Source organism: Numida meleagris, chromosome 2 (genome assembly GCF_002078875.1).
Source record: "Numida meleagris isolate 19003 breed g44 Domestic line chromosome 2, NumMel1.0, whole genome shotgun sequence".
Lineage (NCBI taxonomy): Eukaryota > Metazoa > Chordata > Aves > Galliformes > Numididae > Numida > Numida meleagris.
In genome coordinates, this window is record NC_034410.1 from 13,278,075 (window position 1) to 13,297,983 (window position 19,909).

Consider the following 19,909-nt stretch of genomic DNA (forward strand, 5'->3'; position numbering starts at 1 on the left):
TATTCCATACTACAGAGTCTGGATTGCGCATCGCCAGTGGGAGTTCTGCCATTGACTTCAGTGGGAGCGCAAAACGAGGTTGTTTTGTTCCTCATTGAGTTTGGTTAATAAGATTTGTGCTGCAGGCTCTTTTCACCAAAATTCTGGCAGGCTTCTTATAGCATTACTGGAAACTAGACTCTACACAAATTACTAAGGCCTTTTGTATTTTAATGTCTTTTTTGTAATGATATTCAGTCCTTTGGGGCAGCTGACTAAGAGGGACATTTGTCAACTTCAGTTTGTTTTTGGACAGATGAGCCAGAGCCAAAACCATAGACCTGAATAATTTGAAACTTCAGAAGAGCTTGGATCCACGTAGTAGGCTTCTACTTACAAAGGCTCAGCAGTTGCTGCCAGCATCCTTGGTGCAGTAATCCAGCAGTAAGTTTACAAAACCAGCTTTAAGTTGAAAAAAAAGGCTCCATAGCAGTGTCATGTCTTCAACACTGTCATGTAGCCATTGCCTGCAAGAGAGTACATGACAAGCACATAGTAATATTTCCCCAGCACAGCTTCCCCATCTTCCCAGGGTAGAGTATGTGAGCTGGCAGAGGAAACTGTCCTTGTTAGTAACGACTACTTCTTTCTTGAATTATCTATCACTGTTCCTGCTCCTCTTGATCCTGAGGCAAAGAGCTAGAAGGAAGTGCTTGTGAAATCCCTTCTATGTATGCATGTGAGAGAACTGGGAAGGGCAGCTCTTAAATGTGGGTCTTGAGGAAGAATGTAGAGAGGCAGAGGAATCACTGCAGGAAGAGTTTGGAAGGATATGAAGGTGTTTGGAATAACTGGGTTCTGGGACACCAATCCTAGACTTTTGCAAAAATGTAACTATATCTAGCTAGGAAATGGCTAAAGTGAAATCTGTACAGCATTCTTCCACAGATAAAGCCATAATCTCTGAATGCAATTCTGTATTTTTAGGAAAAATTACAGTGCATACATATCAAAAAGTAGTGATAGCAAGGGCAAAGAGTTTGAAATGTTGTCTGTGAAATGCCTGTGCAAAACTAATTAACTTATAGGTGGCATTTGTCCATCTCCCCATATGTGATTCACTGAGAATCACTCTGGTATTGTAGAATGCAAATACTTCGAAAAGGAATTACCCGAGGGATTGGATGTCTTTCCTTTACATTGTTTTTAAAAGGAAGAGTTTCTTGTGCAGTGTTTATTTGCTGCTAAGATACTGTTACGCTAGCATCACCATAGCCTGTTTCTCAGTCCTGTACCCCATAAATTAGATTGTTGCAAGGAGTATTAAGAATGTGAAAGCACTGCCTGACTAGAGCAGTTTTAGCTGAATAATGCTTCAAGACCTTTCTTGCAACAAGGTCCTGACTAGAAAAACATATTTACCAGGCATCCTGGCTGTAGTGAAAGATTGTAATTACTGTTCTATTTTATCAGTATTAGTAGAGAGAGTTCCTGCCCTGACATCTCCCCTCCAAGCACAAATGAAAAGTTGGGAAGCTGTAGGCACAAGTAATGAAGTACATTAATTCTCAGTACTCATTTCAAATCCAACAATCATGGAAATGATAGAAGAGCCATCACCATTGGATGACTTTCCAGCAGGCTCACTGAGATGGTTGTGTGGCCTCAGTCCAATTCTTAATGGACAAGAGTCCACATTACAAAAAGCAACACACAACTGGCAGTAATTGATACTCTTCTGGCACTCAACAGAGAAGCAAAGTATTGAATGAGCATGAAGAATGGACTAACCTTTCACCTCCCCCCTATGCCAGGTCAGGGATGAGACATCTGATAGAGCTGCATAGGAAGCTTAGGCTGCTGCTCTCTGTACCGCCCTGTTCTGTAGGCGAACAAAGGACTTCTTTCTTAACAAACATTGGGCTGACACTTTTCCTGAACTCTGAATTTATGTGAAAAATTTGGAGGCCTTGGAAGTTAGTGTTTAACCTCAAGATTCTGCCTGAAGACTACAGGCTACTGCTTCCCAAAAAGCTGCGTCTTTCTGATTGCCAGCTGCATTAAAAACTATTACATTAATTCCCTGTAATACATATGAATATATAATGTGTATGTACATGCATAGCTGGAGGAAATGTATTAGCTGTTTATATGTGGGTATACATAATAGGAGAAGTAATGCCTCTAGCTAAGATTGTCTGATGCTCATTTATAAGAACAAACTTACTCTCAATTACTTATACAGTTTGCCAAAATTTAACAGTTACAGCTTAAATTTTCCATGGTGGTTGTCTGTCTCTGACTGAATTATTTTTGGAAAGTTTTCACTAAAATAGCTCAAATAATGTCAAGAACATGGTAGTAAAAGTACATCCTTTTAGTCATATTAAAAACTCTTGCAACCATTAGACTGAGAGGCTCTACATGTCTGAGCTTTGGAGCTGGAGCTTGAAACTCCACAGTGAAATTGTCTTGATGTCAAGACTTATCTTCTGTCACTTCTGTGGAAATCTGATCCATCTGTAATCTCCTAAAAAACCTAAATTCTGACATGCTCAGGGTTCTGTTAAAATGTAAATTCTCCAAGTACTCTTTTTGCTGTAAGCAGTCTTCTTATACGACTCTGATATCTCAAACAGTGCAGACCATTCTCTACGGCAAATACTTCCACAAATACATGTATATGTTTATATAAATGTGCACCTACTCCAGGGCCCCTCATATGAACCTTCATACACATTGCATAGATCAGGCTTGATAGGCCCATACACTCATTTATCTGCAGTACTAAACTTCAGCTCATCTGAGGGTTAATGTTGACTACTTTAATTACAGTAAGGAAAACAGAAAGCACTTGCAACAAGGATTAGAAAGCACTTACAACCATGAATCAGTGTGCCTAAGTCTATTCTCAAGACTTCCTAATCTCACAGTGAACCTGTAAGATCCCAAATGCCTAGTGTCTTAAACAGGACATACCCAAAGACATCCAGAGGCTGCCCTGAGTGGCCCATATGGTTACAGCAACTAACTGCTTGGACTTGAACTTTGTTAAACCCTATGGATAGGTCAGATGTTGCTCTCAGAGTGCTGTACAAGCAAGTTCAAGGCCTTACTTAATAAAAAGGATGAGCAGTAAACATGTAGAAGGGTCATTAATTTCTGAAGGAATACAAAGTGAAAAAGTTCTTGAATTAACGTTGTCCTTCCAAAAACCTCTGTGTGAGAGAGTAAGGTAGAAATCCACACTTTTATAAGCACTAAAAATTAGAACTATAAAACAAACTGTCTCAAAAGATTCTCACTCTCTGATCATGATAAACGCGCAGAAAGAAATGTAATGATTTTGTTGGTGATAGATGTTCAAGTACTGTGTATTAAAAAAGGCTTATGGACAAAACAGATAGAACAGAGTAAGCCTAAAAAAAAAACAATGTTATATAATTCCTATTCTCTGAGCCCTCTGAATCTAGTATACTAAATAATATGAGAGCCAAATGGAATAAATAAGCTGAACACGTAATCAAAGCTCTATTTAGATGCTTCCTCACTGTAAGGAAGAACAAAGGTTATACAGACTATGTGAAATCTAGTTGTTCTTCAGTTTTAAATCCTCTTATCTGTAACAATGGTTGGAGAACCTCTCCTACGATGAAAGGTTGAGGCAGTTGGGACTGTTTAGCTTGGAGAAGAGAAGGCTCCAGGGAGACCTCATTGCGATCGTCCAGTGCTTGAAAAGAGCTTACAAGCAGGAAGAGGAATGACTTTTTACACAGATGGATAGTGATAGGACAAGGGAGAATGAATTTAAACAGGAAGAGGAGAGATTTAGGATGTTAGGAAGAAATTTTTCACTCAAAGGGTGGTGAGGCCCTGGCACAGGCTGCCCAGAGAAGCTGTGGGTGCCCCATCCCTGGAGGCGTTCAAGGCCAGGCTGGATGGGGCCCTGGGCAGCCTGACCTGCCGGGGGGGCAGCGCTGTACACAGCAGGGGCTTGGAACTAGATCTTTGATCTCCCTTACAGTTGAAGCTATTCTATGATTCTACGATTCTATGATAGGATCTCCAGCAGTCCCTTCCAAACTCAATCTTTCTATAACTGCAACACTCCATTAATATAGTTTTTGGTAGGATGGAGATACGTGTTTATTCCTTTTCCTGTCCACGTCCCCCCCCCCCACCACCCCCCCCCCCCCCAAAAAATAAAGCAATAATTATAACAAAAAATATATACAGAAACGAATGTTTTCTTACATTTCTGTGCCTTATTTCTCTTGTTATGCAAGCTAGCTCTCAGGATGTAAGCACTTTTGCACTTCGGCAGCCAAATGAATATGATGAAAGGACACCTGTAGGCATTTACTGCTGCACATCAATTATTTATTTAGTTTTCTTCTTTAGATTTTGTTTGTCAAGAAAATAAAAGAACTAGAATCAGAAAAATATTCTGCTATATAGTTTCACTAGGGAAAAATATAGAAATGAACAATGTTTTTTCACCTTGGCAAATAAGGTAAGAATGTTATCTCTGCACTCTGAAAAATAAGTCCTTTCTGGAATTAAGCTAATACATTCCCATTATGATAGTTATTATTTAGATTGCATTAAAAAAGTAAAAACAGACATTCAAACAGACTTGGCTGTGTTTTGGAGAGAAGATGCCACTCTGCCAAATAGAAAAAGAGAGCAAAGAAGTGGGGGCAAAGGAAGAAATAAATCCTGCCAAAGTGAACTCATGCAAAAGTGAAGCCAAAATGCCCAGAGATACAGATTAAATGTCCCAAATGTGTGTAAGCAAACTGCCCAAAAAAGGCTGTGTACTGAGAGTTCAGACTTGTGCTGGAAACACCAAGAAGCACACAAAGAGAAAGATTAGATATTGTTTGAAGAAAAGTATTCTGGTCTGCTCTTGTTGAATGAGCATTTGAAAGTCACACATCTTCTGAAGAGTCCACATTTTAATACAATAGGATGTTTTCAGGCTTTTTCAGTAACTGAAAATCAGCCATTTAGTAAGTCCACGAGATGAGAGTTAGAGTACCACAAAATTTGCTTCCTTTTAGCTGTTCACTGTTTGGTATTTTTTGGTTTGATATCTGTAATGGCCATTCTGAAAAATGGAATCATTCGGATAATTCGTTATTGGCTCCTGACTTTAATGAAAAAATTGCAGAAGAAAGTTCTTATCTTAAATATAGCTGCTGACTTCCGATATCTCATTTTTCTCTCACAATAATCCCAGTGTTCAAAGTGGGTATTGTATTTATCATCTTTGTATGGAGCTGGGTTTCACTTCACTTTTCTTTATGGTCTTATCACATCGTTTACAAACACTTCATCTCTGTAACTGAAAATAAATGAAATCCTAGGCTTTCGATGAAATGCCATGATGAAATGGATGGTCCAAAAATCTATATTTAGATGACTGACTCCTGTTTATAGAAGACATGATAAATGTTTCATGCACATAAACTGAAGGATGATGGATTTAATGATCTTACCCTAACGGGGAAATGTTATTTTGGAATAATTAAGTGTTCAGTCATTTGCAAGTCTAAATAGTCTGTTGTTAGATTGTGATTTTGTCTGTCAACAAACCATTCCATTCTGTGAGAGTTATTTATCATTAAAACAATTGATGCAAAGGAAACAAACCAACAGTATGTGTTGTTAACAATACATTTTGTGAGACCTTATTTTGGATCCATATTTCAGAGATTGTTAATTGATGAATGTTTCTGTCTTACATAAGAAATAATATGAGAGGAACTATTGAAGAATTGGAGATAAGGATTGGAGATAACTTTCTCACATGAAGTGTGACATGCAAACTGTGTTCATTGTCCCTCCTCAAGATATTTTCAAAGTTAAAATATCTCGATTTAAGGCTCACATGTGCAAGCACTTACATGGGAATGTAGTGCCCATTTTCCAGCTATTGCTCCAAAAGGGTGCAAAGTTTCAAAATCTGCAAATTCTGACTTGTGCCTGCTGGCTCTTTTAGCTGCCTTGAACACCCCAGATTGTACCTTAAAAGGACACTGAAATTTAGAGATGTTAATCTTGACATGAGGAATACCTAAACAGGAAGTACAGAATGCCTATGCTGCTTTACACTTTTTAATGTAATATCAGCATCAACAACTGCAATCAAGACAACTACAGTAGCCGTATTTCCTCTGTTGTGCACACACAATTTTATAGGCTCTGTGTACAGAAATTAATACCTGAGTGCCTTTTTCTCAATGTGTAATAGCAAAACGAATAATAAGGAATATAAATGGTTGGAAAGTAATATGAAAAGGGGAATCATTTTGACAAAAATATTCTGTGGCTAAGCATATAGTTGAGTGAAAATAATGTGTGATATTTAATATCTAAATGATCATCATACCGTGGGAACATACATGCAAAAGATGAATTTTCATCACAAAAACTGTTTCCCAGATTGTATGGTTTTTATACCCGATAGATCACTCCATATATCTTCTTATCTCCTGATTCTAATAGCCAGCTACTTTTTACCACTAGATTCCAAACCAGTTTTAAAAGCATTTGCTATCTTTTCTTCATGGTATAGATTAAGGACTGAAGCATATAAAAATGAGATGACTTGACCAGGATCACTGATATAGCAAAATCTAGGGCCTTGATCTCCTACGTTGCTACTCTGTGCTCTGGTCAGCGGTAGTTGTGAGAGATGTCTTGTCACACTAGTTTCTATAGTCCAGTGGATACAGAGGCTTTTTGTCTCTGCTTTCAGAGACACTGAAACTAGGCCATTTAATTACATTTGCTAAGAATCTCTGCTCTATGCATTCATAGATCCGTAAGACTTGTGAGACCTACTAGTTAAGTAGAAAGCATGTACGGTTGTGGAAGATGTGAGACACATATATCCAATCATCAGTGACTTGTCCTGTACTGTGGGAAAAAGAGAAGTACTGAAATTATTCCGGTAGCTTTGGAGTTGGAATCAATGGTCCACATCTTGACAAAACTGGCTGATATGTTGTGGCATATACATTTAAGTCTGAAAACTCTTTAGAGATTCTTCTAACACTTTTCCCCATGAGAGAGTCTTCTGTGTCAGTGCTTTCCAGGTCATTTTTGTAATCTTGGGTGTAGACGGTAAAGAATGCCTTCAGCAGACCCTTGAGAAAAGGAAGGGAAGGCAAGCGAAAATTAGTCCACTCCAAGAGAACTCTGAAGAGTAGCTCATTGGAGAGTTTTTTCTTTATTTGAGACTGACGATTCTTGCTGCAGTAAACCTTTATGGCTTTTTTTTTTTAATATGTGTGTATATTTAAGGACTTTCTCTTAGTTCTGAAATATTCTAAAGCTAGATATTACTCACAGGTCTTGATTTAATAAACATTTTTGTTTTTACATTTGATTTCTTAAAGAGCATTTTTTTCATTAAATTGTTTGAATTCTTCCACAAATTTATGAATGTATATAATGTTAGCAATTACTTGGTTGCACTGTACTGAGCAGACAAACACAGTGAAGCGTCAACACTGTTTTCCGTACATAATTTCATTATAATATAATTCCCCATTTATCTCTTTTGCCGTAATTTCTGTTCCTCATTAATAGCAATGCTTTATTTGTGGAAATAATCCATTCAGTTCTATGCTCCATAGCCTAATTACCTAACAACGTCAAACTTTGTTCCTCTATGAGCAGATTTTCCCGGGAGCCTGAATTTCAACTCCATAAAGCCAGTGCAGTTCTATAGAAATGAAACATGTGTGGGGGGACATTACCCTGAACTCAGAGCCATTATCCAGAAAGTAAAGTCAGTAAGGGCAGTTGCTCCATTTGACAGCAGGCAGTGTTCCTTAACAGCAATAGCATAGGACAAAAAAAAAAAACATTTTTTGTCAACTTTTGATATGCCCCTTCAGCCCACCCAGGCTGTGCTGAGGGGACTCTCTGGACACACACAGGGATCTGTGAGGGATCTGATTGTTGTTAGGGAATTCCTTGACATCCTGGATCATCCCAGAATAAGGGACTTGGTGCCAACAGTCTAGCCAACACAAGAAATTGCTACTTGCAAGGGAGAAGTCATTTCCATTCTCTCAAGGAAGAAGTAGTGAAGTACTACTATTTCACTCGTTGCTAGTACCCCACGACCAATTGCAACTCAGTTAAACTAGATGAGGCCCAGGACAATCCTGATGACATCGGTCTGCTCAGACATGAGCCTGCAAGTATCGATAAAAAAATAACCTTGAATTCCATTAGTCACAGAAATTAAGGGGCTGAAATGCTCATGTTCTTGCAGATTTAGACCTTGTCTTGGTAGTTTCCTCTAAACACTGGACAAAAAATTAGGTCTGGAGGAATTATTTCAATATTAATTCTACTTTTTTACATTTCTAAAAGAGTGAACAGCTTAACAACAAACCCATTAAAATTATTTTCATGGCACTCGGTGAATAGTTTGAATATATTAAGTCAAAGTTTTAGTAGAATATGTTCATACGGTTTCAAGATTAGCAATTTATTAGAGAATCTTTACCAAATTTGATATAATTGATGCTAAAGACTTTTTTTCTTTGCCTAAATATGCTGTTTGTGTATTCCTTTCAAATGAGGATACGAAAAAATGGATTTTTAGAAGACGTCTTTAATTGATTCCAAAGGGAATACCTACCAAGAAATCTGCTTATGAGTTCTGTGGGGCTCTAGATCCCAGTCAAACAGCATCTACATGTTAATGATAAGATGCTGCAGTACTAAAAAAAAAATAATTTAAATTATAAGCACAGATATTTAATGACAGCTCTCTCCTAATACTATATCAATAACAACCAAACCTTCAGCTGGGGCAGGAGTCTCTGTGTTATTTTAGATGCCCAAACTGCACAAAAAGCCAATGGGAGTAGAGCTACCAAATACCAAGTTCTTTGAAATTCTCAGTTAGACAGTGCATGTTAAATTCTTGATTTTCAATTACAAAGTGGAGATTTCATCACAACATACATAACATGCTGTATCATTTGCCATTCTCAGTTATTTAGGTATTTGTTGTTCATCACTTTTCAGATGAGTTAAAATTAAATCAGGCTAATCCTTTGGCCTGCTTCATGGTAGTCATCCTCTTTGTGTGAAGAATCCCACTAACTCCAGGAGAACTGGTTGAATGACTGAAAGTTGCTCAGAATTAATAACGATCAGGCTTGGTGTTTGTAGTGTGATTTAAGGCTAGCTTCAGGCAATAGGAAGCAAGACTCTTGGGATGCTGCTGTATTGATTCACTGTGTAACAATTGTGTGAGATGTTTAACAGTATAACAAAAGCAAATACAGCAATGACATTACATAGCTGTGCCATGATTTAATGAACACCCCATATTACATTCTGTAGATTCATCTGTAAAAACTATATGCTTTTTAGGATATGGATGTGTAAGCAGGAATGTAGCCTGAAGGATGCATAAAGTAATCCATCACATCTCTTCAGCAATGACAGGAATTTAGAAGAAGTATTTCGTCTAGTTTTGGCTACTGCACTTCAAAGAGAGCTGTGGACTAATTGCAGAAAACCCTGAGGAGAGCAAAAAGAACAATCGGAGGTGCAGAAAACATGATCTATCGGGCAAGATTGACAGAAGAGAAGATGTACAGCCTAAAGCAGAGAAGACTAAGGCTCAACACAATAACAAACTTCAGGTGAAACTGAAAAGCAGGCTAAAGTTGTGTGCAAGGAACCAATGTTCACTATTTCTAGTGAAAAACAAACAAAAAAAAGGAAATACAAAAGTTTTCTTGGGAATAATATGTTGTATTACTGGATTTCTTTAAGGATAAGACACTTGCCAGAAACAGTGGGTGTTGTCAGTGTTGTCTTTGGGCAAAGACAGAAGAGATGAGACTTCTCAAGCCTTTCTAGTGCTACAGTTCTACAGGTTTGTGATTGAAAGACATTGCATAAATGTAAATTGATCTGTGTTCATAGAATCATAGAATCACCAAGGTGGGGAAAGACCTCTAAGATCATCCAGTCCAACCATCCACCTATCACCAATATTTCCCACTAAACCATGCCCCTCAGTACAACATCTAAACATTTCTTGAACATCTCCAGGGACTGTAACTCCACCCACCACCTCCCTGGGCAGCCCATTCCAGCACTTGAACACTCTCTCAGAGAAGAAGTATTTCCTAACGCCCAACCTGAATCTCCCCTGGTGCATCTTGAAGCCATTCCCTCTAGTTCTATCACAAGTTACATAGGAAGGTGTTACAAGGGAAAGTGTTACTGCACTTTCAATGTTCACCATCAGGTAGATGAAACTATTGTAGTTATGGGCATCATCAGCACATGGAATCTGCAAAAATAGTCTCTATACACAATGCTCAGATTCCACCTACCACAGCAAAGACATGCATTGGCTAGAGAGTTCCCCTCTAAACATGGCGGTTCTAAGTCTGTAGCTAAGTAAATAGGGCAAAATATTCTGCTGCTTCCACCTCAGCAAGGACAGATGGAAATGTACTCTATCCATGCAAGCATGAGTAGAATAGAAGTGACCTGAAGCAGAAGGTCTGTTCAAATTGCCTGGCTTTGAGGTCCCAGTGAAATAATAGTTCACTTCTTATTTAATTCCTTATCTCTAAAATGGCTCCGAGGCCTCAAGAATTAGTCAGGTAGAGATCAGACAGGGTATGCCTTTAAAAGGTGAGCAGATGGGCACATCTGTTTATTTGACAGCAAAACTTATGTTGCTTGACCTGGCAAAATTTCTTGGTGCAGTGGAAGAATTGCACAAAACATCTCAGACAGACACTGAAAAGCATTCCTCACAAACAGCTCAATAATTGAGATATGATAGTGTAAACTCCACAACAAAATGAGCTTGATGATTCTAGCCCAGTTAAAGGCACATTGTGCAGCTTGATAACCCTGAAATTAGCTGTGCTACCTGTGCTGAATGACTCTGTCTTGCTCTGTAACTCATGACAACAGTTCTTCTTCTGTTTTTCTTTTCAGTGGAACTGCTTGTACGAGAATACACTAGAACAGAAGTTAACCAGAGCCAGCATTTTCAGAAAGGCTTCCTATCCTTTGTGTAACAGTTGCAGAGAGATCCTCTGTTAGCCTCAGTATCAATAGTATCATAGCCTAGCATCACGCATTAGTACAAAAGACGAAGTTATTTAGCCCTATATCCATTAGGTGAAGCAATCTTTATTCCCTTTCATAACAGATCTAGTACTGGTCAATCTGGTATAACTCAGCTCTGATTTCTGTTGGAAATATTAGCTCTAGTCCTAAAAGCTGTATAATTACATTAGCATTGTTCCATGCCTGAGGTAATAAGGTCTGTCTCACTGCTGTATGATCAGCTGAAGTTCAGCACAGCTCGGACTGCTTCATCAAAAGTTGTCCCTGGCACACACTGGGCGTCCTCTGTACTGAACATAATGCCACCACACTGGAGCCACCCAGCTCCAGCAAACCTCTCTCCATGATGGGTATGGAAAGATGGGACGTGGCATTACCAATATGTGTGTGTATTGCTGAGGTGGTGGCCAAGCAGGATTCTTAAATTAAGGGTAACCCTAGCTTCTTGAATTTACTCCTGGGAATAGCAAATGCAGGCAAATGTGAAATACAGATGAACTGGAGACCTTGGCATGTTCCCCGATGTCAACACCTGTACACACGAAGAAGCTTTGTATTCTGAGCTTTCTTGTTTGGTAATTGGTTTTTGGCTTGTTTGATTTTATTGCTTCAAATAATAATAATTTGTGTTCAGGTAAGCAATAGCTTGCATTTTTATGAAATTTGATACATAAAAAAAAATGTATATAAATATTATCACCACTGCAATGGTTGAATTGCAGAAATCTTGGATCCTCCAGGGAGCAAAGAAACATGTATTACAAAGTGTTTTTCATTTCAAAAACCAGTTAAATTCCTCATAAAATCCTCACCCAGACCAGTTCTTACAGTTTTCTTTTGGTGACACATTATGAACCACAAAAAGAATAGACTAGATTTCAGAAGTTCAGAGTACCCAACTCTCCATGTAAAATCAGTAAGAACTTCAACACTACTAAAAATGGGATAGAGTGCCCATCTCATGAAGGCAACTGGAATGTTAGTCATGCAATTCATGGTTTCTCACAGTACTGTTTCTGGATTATTTTTTTTTTAAATCTACATTCTCAGCAATAAAATGTGTTGCTATGGGGCATCTGTTTATGTTTTTGTGTGAGCTGATAATTACACTAAAGTTTCTTCTGTCTGTAAAAATGGTAGATTTTTTCAGTAAGATATACACAATTATCAGTTAAATGTAAGGATATTCACAATTTTATATCAGAAAAAAAAAAAGATATATGAGATAGATCAGTGCAAGCAATTATCCAGGTAATTGCAAGTGTGAATTATATGCAAGTGACATTCCAAAGCCTCGAGCACTACAGAAATACAATATTTACTATGAATAAAAGAGGAAAAGGAAAGTAAAATTGTATATCCATTTTAGTCACACAAAAAATATTAACTCTACTAGACAAAATCCATAAGAATAGGAAGTCTCTTACTGTCATCCAGATGGTCTAACTTTCTACCATCCTTCCTTTGATCTTTTTGTCCAAAAGACATCCTAGCACTAACATAGCCACTGGTAGAGATGCTGTTCATTAACTGTCCCCTTGTTTACTTTCTTTTGGTAAATTCTTCTTCATATGAAATTTGTCTGCCTTCATTAGAACCTACTCAAAGATATTTACATAGAAGCTCTCTGAAAATGCTATTAATGGACTCACAGTTTTAGGAACAATTTGCAATCCTGTGTCCAGCTTCCTTCTGAAGCTGAACCAGGATAACACCTTTTCTCCAGAGTTGGCTTCCACATTTCATTTTCATCTCACCCTCCTTCCTACCTTAAGAATCATGGATTTACAACCTACTTATTCTGGTTAGTGGTGTCAGTTTGTGTCCAGCTCATTTTTCCTCTAAAAAAGATAAGGTTCATGTTTTCTTACAGCTTCCTAACTTCATTCTGTTCTGTGTCCAATGTAATTGCTGACAGATTAATGCCCATCTGTCACAGTTCCACACTGTTCATTTTTAGTGAAAATATTCTGTACTTATTCTTCTGGGTGTTACAACCTGAAAAGAACCAAATCCAAATCCACAATAATAACATTACCAGAATTAGATAGATATTGATAACAAGATGTCAAGGAAGTGTTACATATGTCTATACATATGTGCTTTGAGACACCACAGTTGGGCGAGTGGCTCTAGGATAAGGGTATGTGCTGCAGAAAGCAAACATAAGACTGGGGTACAGAGATGGTGGAAGTACGGGAAGAGGAAGGGGCTGGAGACCCATCGATCAGATACATGGCCGGTCACTGGCAGACATGTAGCGGCCTAATGAAGCTGCCCATAACAGATAGATTGCACAAGTAGAGCATCTTTAAGCTGTATTTGTAAGACTGGTTGACTTTATCCAGTACTTCAGATCTGGATGTGCAGAACATACTGCTTGGATTTATCCTGAACTCCTGAGAGCCATGCTAGTAGCATGGTAGTAATTAATATTATGGTCTTACTACCATAAATGTAACAATGTTTTGGTATGAGATTGTGTTCTACTGATATGGTTACCAGCTTTTGAGGAATGGCTTCTAATTCTGCATGTAGCTATTGATGGAGGACATACATAATCCAGGAAATCGCGTTCTAATAAATATCTGCCATGGGCTGGGAAGCTCACTCTGTCTTGCTTTCATGATCTAGATGCAATTCAGCCTCAACAGCCTAAGCACCTAACTTAAACATTTGTTGTTTCACCTTCACCATTTGGTGACAGCAGTATTAAGTATCCAAACTGTCTAGGTAATCAGGACTCAGTTATCCAAGAGATAGTATGTATATGTGCAGAAGGAAAAAAAAAAAGAGTAAATGGATTGAAAGGATCATAACCTTAATCTCATCATCTCTAAGACAGAGGAAAATGAAAATTCAGTTGTAATCCTAGATCCCACAGTGGGGTCCAAATCCATGGTCATAAGATATTTTACAAGGGAATTAGGAAATGCATGATGAATTCTTGATGTCTGAAAGTTAATAGAAAATGGGAAAATCGGCTACAATAAGTCAATAAGTTCAAAATATGAGCCCTTTGGGTATTTTAGTGTATGGAAGAAGAAGCCAAAGGTAGGATAGAAGAGAATAAACCAAAGAAACCAAATAAACATAAAGAGTCTAAAAAAATTGTCATGGTGTTATGATTTTTGGTTATCAGTGTTCCACATCATAACATCATGTAGTGCACTGGGAGTTAAAGAGTTAAAGCTCCAGTTTCGTGGATCGTGGATAGTTTCAGGTACCTGGTTCTCAGAAGAGAAGAAGAACTACGTTTCCCAGAGGACTTTGCATTGTTCTGTTACCATTTTCTGTTCAGAGGGAAAGATAAAAACTGTTTGCATATCACGAGACGTTCCCTTTTCGCTCACTTGCCTCCTGCTCATCTTGGCAGCGTCTCACCGCCAGCATTAGTGTAAGGTCTTTCTGGTTTTTGGACACTCTCCCTCATTTTATATAATTTATTAACTTCAATTCCAATTATATTGTATTATATTGTGTTATTTTGCATTCTGATATCTTATTTACTAGTTAGCTTGTTTCTCCTCAGATTGTTGCCTCTGTTTTGTTTTTAGGCCCATCTCCCTACCTTTTTTCCCTTTTCTCTTTCCAGGGGCATGGGTCCTTGGGTCTCCCTGCCCCTGGAACTGGGCTGAACCTGCCCGTAAACTGTTGACAAAAAATAGATTAAAGGAAGATAAAGATTAAAGAAAAAAAGTGTAAATTAGAACTAAGCCAAGAATATAACCTATAGGAATCAAAACAGAGATAGAAAAAAAGGTATCCTATTAATGCCACACAAAAGGAGTAGCAATGCTAAGGTTTCAAGGAAAATGAAAACAATAAAGAAAAAAAAGACTAACCAGTTCCCATAAGAGGAAGAAAGAGCTAAAGCAAAAAATTTGGTGAAATCCAGTCAACTCTTCAAATTTTATTGGAAGATAGAAAGAGGAATCAGATGAGAAATTTCATCATCATATGTTCTCTTAGCAGGAAATATGTCAGTTTTAAAACATTTCTTTTTAAATACCAGCCTAAAAATAATAAGCAGCAAAAGCAGGTACTATTACATCTGTACAAATGGAGAATAACTTGACTGGAGATGTCTTGTATGACCCAAATTTTGTAGAACTTAGTGAGTTCCACAAGAATATGATACATGCTCTTTATTAAGAAGAGAATGCAAATCAGTAGCATTAAATCAAAGGCATGTAACAATAAAACTGGAAATCACCAAATGAATTTCCAAAGCAGAAGGAGTAAAGGATAAGGGAACAAATCATTGTTGAATCAAAACTGGATACCAATCATGTGAGAACTACAAAAAAAAAAATGTAGAATGCTTGATATAAAACATATACATTGGCCAGTAGCACAGGAGAAATATCCAAGGCGTCCAAGCAATCAAGCATCCAAGAAATATCCAGGCGAAGACCAAACTTGCATTGATCAAGCAACTGCAACAAAGTTAATCTGGGCATTACTTCGTTCAGGCATTCAAGAAGTAAAAGTGCATTAGAGAGGTGAACTTTACGGATCTTAGAGTTTACTCAAAAAGGTGGTAGATTATTTGTAAGTAGTTTCACATCTCTGAAAAACAAACAAACAAACAAACAAACAAACAAACAAACAAAGAGCAAATTAGAATGACCAAAGGATATACACAATAAAATAAATTTTGAGGGATTGCAGCAAGGTTAGTGCCTGAGAACAGTAGGGTATATTTATAAAGAAGAGAGTTTCAAATTACCAGTACACAAAGAGCTAAACCAGGCTACAAAGATGACTGAGCCCAGTAAACCAAGCAACTATTAAGCGAGAAAGTTTTGTATGTATTATTTGAAGACATGAAGAAATTTTACAAAAAAGATGTGCAAGTTAAAGACAACCAGATTAACAAGGAGGAAAAAAAAAAGGAAAATCTTCTCTAAATAATGACTAGAGGATATATATATATTTTTAAGCGTAAACAGGATCATGGGCAAGGCTGTAAGAGTTCAACCCTGCAACCAGGGTGAAAGAGTTGGCCTGGTCCTAAAAGATACTGGAGACAAAAACATGGAGTAGCAAGAGAAGCAGAAAGGAACAGAGTGAGAAATTAAATTATTGATTGTTATTCTTGAAGGAATGTTGGATCCATGGAGAGAACCCCACATATCTGAAGCCACCACAGGAAGCTGGAAGGTCTTCCAAATTTAGAGTGAACTACAGTACAAACCTTAAATATTCATTGGAACACAAATTTTTGAATTGTCAGCTGGAACATTTCCTAGGCTATACTTATGCAAACAGTGGAATGAGTAATATATGAGTAGAATATGGAAAAAAATAGACACGTAAATATTTTATTGAGAAGTGTAGGCGTAGGGAGTTGGACATTAAATACGCAGTATTGATTTCAGATGCATTTCTTATGTATTTGCATTCATCATGAATTGTCAAGTATTCCTACAGGGAAATAGAAGTTTACACATTTTAGAACATAGTCAAGCAGATTCATGTTCTTTCTAATATCTACATCTCCATTAGCTTCAAATGCTATGAAAACAGTGGAACAATCTGGCTGGATTATTACCTGGCCTGTAGGACATGATGATATACAATGTTTGGTACTACTTTTTTCCAAAATTTAAAACAAGTAAAAATACAAAAATGTCTGCTTTTGTAAATATTTCACAAGGTTGCATGTGCGTACATATATCCTTATAGCATTACGATTGGGAAAGATGATGGTTTATGCATTCTTACACCAGGAATGTTTTAAAATATTTTAAAATGAATATGTATATCTTATTAGGCTCCACACTGTCTTATGAAAATACTAGAAAATTGAGACCATAAATCCCTTAACTGTAGAGGTATACTTATAATCAAAACACTACAAATCTGTATGATATGAAAGCATCCAATTTAGTGGAAGGATTATTTTGTTTTCAAGGAGCTAATCAAGTATTTTCAGAGATGTCCAATAATTGTTCTTCTAATGCAGGAAAACAGCAGCAAATATTCATCATCATAAAGAATCACTCAATGCAAAAGTTCTTTTTTTCAGTCTGGAAAAAGCACAAATTTTATGTACTTTATCTTGTGTTATCTTGGCAGTTAGACTACACTTTTTAATTGAAAACAAATCTTTATCCAATCAGATGGATTTGAGTGCATAGTCAAACATACAGTTCTGCCATTAAAGTAATTGAAAATAATACACAGGGTTTAAATTGATTGAAACTTTAACAGAGCCAATGAATGCAAGAAATTAAGGAAAAAGTCTCCTGCCACTAAGTCTCCAATGAGTTAGTAAATAACAGAATTCCAGCAAAATTAAAATAACACTGAACAATCCTGAAAAACGACACAACATGGGCATCACATTTTGAAACAATATATGGAATTTTTGATGGGATTAGATACTCTACAGTTCCACAGAATCTGATCCACTTATCATATTGTTTATAATGCAAACTGAGATACTACTATGTATCATTATAATATTTCAGTGTTTATCAAAAACATTAGTGTGTTGATATCAGTTGAGGCAATATCAGAGCATTCAAAATACACTGCACTATGAACAGACATGTAGCAATAACCAGCCAGTGCAGGCCATGGGGTACATATTTTTACCTACTGGATCACAGAACTACAGATACCTGAATATGTTGCCATAAATGTGAGATGGTATAGTCTGAATAGAGCCAAATTCTATTCCCTTAACATTTCAGTCATGAGATAAATACCTATTAATAAAGTGAAATAATACTTTGCATACATATATGATTTGAAACACCATGGTTGGACAGAGTAAATTCCTGGTGACTCTAGGATAAGGACATAAGCATTAGAGCAATCACATGGCTGCAGCAAAGACCCCCAAGGAATGCTAAGGAGCAGAGACCTTGGAAATACAGGAAGAGAAGGAAGCTAGAGACCCAGCAGTCAGACACAAGGCCAGTCATTTACACAGACAAGTGGAGCAGGTAGCTATTATAGGCAGCTTTTGAGGGCTGGCTGTTAAAATGTATGGGAACAATTGGCTGATGAAACAGATCAAAACCCTTTGCTTTCCTCTCCTTTGCCTTTGAAGTTTGCAGTTTTTCAGACTGCGTAGGTCAAAAAATTCAGAGTTGTGTGTGAACGTTAACCTTAAAAAGCCAGTCACCTGAAGACAAGGACAGATTTGAAGGGTTCAGAGGGCAATACAAATGAAAACACATTGTTTTAGTTGTGTCTGAGGCCACTGGCTTTGGCACTACTCATTGAAGAGCAATATGTCATCTGTGTTAGGAACACTCTGCTGCTGCAGCATTTAATGTGATTGCAGGAATGCTTTAAAACAACTCCCAGTATAAAATGGAATGAAAGAAGCTTGTGGAGCTCTTCAGCATGCCTCTTGAGCTGCATGAAAGTGTGTTTTAGAGGAACATGCTGTTGTCCAAGGTGGCCAAACATTCACTGCTAGCCAACTGTATTTTGTGGTGGATTGATCTTTTCTTCTTTTTTTCTTCTTCTCAGCATTCATAAATTGTTCTGGAAAACATCATGGTTATTTGAAAAGGTCTATGGCAGTATAAATTTCTCGATGCAAAATGTCTGTTTAACAAGATTGCCTCCTTGAACTTTTCACATGATTGTGACAGACACTTTCATTTACTAATGGAAGCTTTATAGCACATTTTCCCACTACTCTCATAACTGTTTACTATTATTTTATGGAGAATACAAACTGGGTCTCTGATACAAAGAAAGAGACATTTGATGACATGCCCTTACTTCTATGTGATGTGTTCATAGGGCTGCCCAAGAGACATAGAAGAGTACACAAGAGAACCCCACCTTACATGAGCTGCCTTACCTAGCAGGTGTATCTACCCAGGAGTTATTTCAACATTTGTCATGGTCATTGCCAAGAAACTCCCTGTGTGTTAGACCAGCTTAGTTTCAAATTAGGAAGAACTACACGTTCATAATGAATTGTTCCTCATTACTCAAGGTGCAGACACCAAAAGGCTGGGGGTGGGGGTGGACTTAGTTTCACAGTAATAGTGATCATTTACATGAAAAAGGAAGAGAGGACTGAGGAATAAATGATTAAGAAGGCAACGGAGAATGTGTGTATCCAATATTCATCATCTTGTAGCTGGTTGAGTTTTAGAACTGATCAGGAACTGACTACTCTACACACTTAACACGTGTAGAAAGCATTCACTTGGTATTTTAGGAGATGTCTCATGTATTCCATCAGGAGAATCCCCGCATAATTTTATGTTAAATGGTTGAATTCCCTCAGGGCAAGAAGTAAGGATGTTTTCAATTGCTTGATTAGGAAAAAGAGTAGAAAAGAGAAAAGAATGTCTGGAGAAAATGAGAGCAAACTAGGCATCTAGCAGTAAGCATCTCTCAGCAAGCATCCAAAGCATACTAAAGAGTAACATTCAGACTAGTAGAAAAAGAACGTGAGTAACAGCAATGAAGGAGTGATTTATTTTTTATTTTTCCAGGTCATATGTCTTTGTGAAGTCTCTGTTGCAAAAGACAAATCTTGAGTTTGCCTGATGTGCTGTTTTTCATTTTGTGTTGGTTCATATATTTTTTCAGAGGAAGACATTGCTATTTCTCGTAGCAACTAAAAATTTTTTGCTCCAAAAAGTTGTGTGTGAATTAAAATAAAATTTTGAAAAGTTCTAACTAAGTAATTTGGTAAAACATCTCATCGCTACAGGCAAGCATCCTCTTTCTGATCAGTTTTTTAAAAAAATTAGAAATATCTTTCTATTTTTACCAGAATAAGTAGTTTTTTTTTCTCAATGAT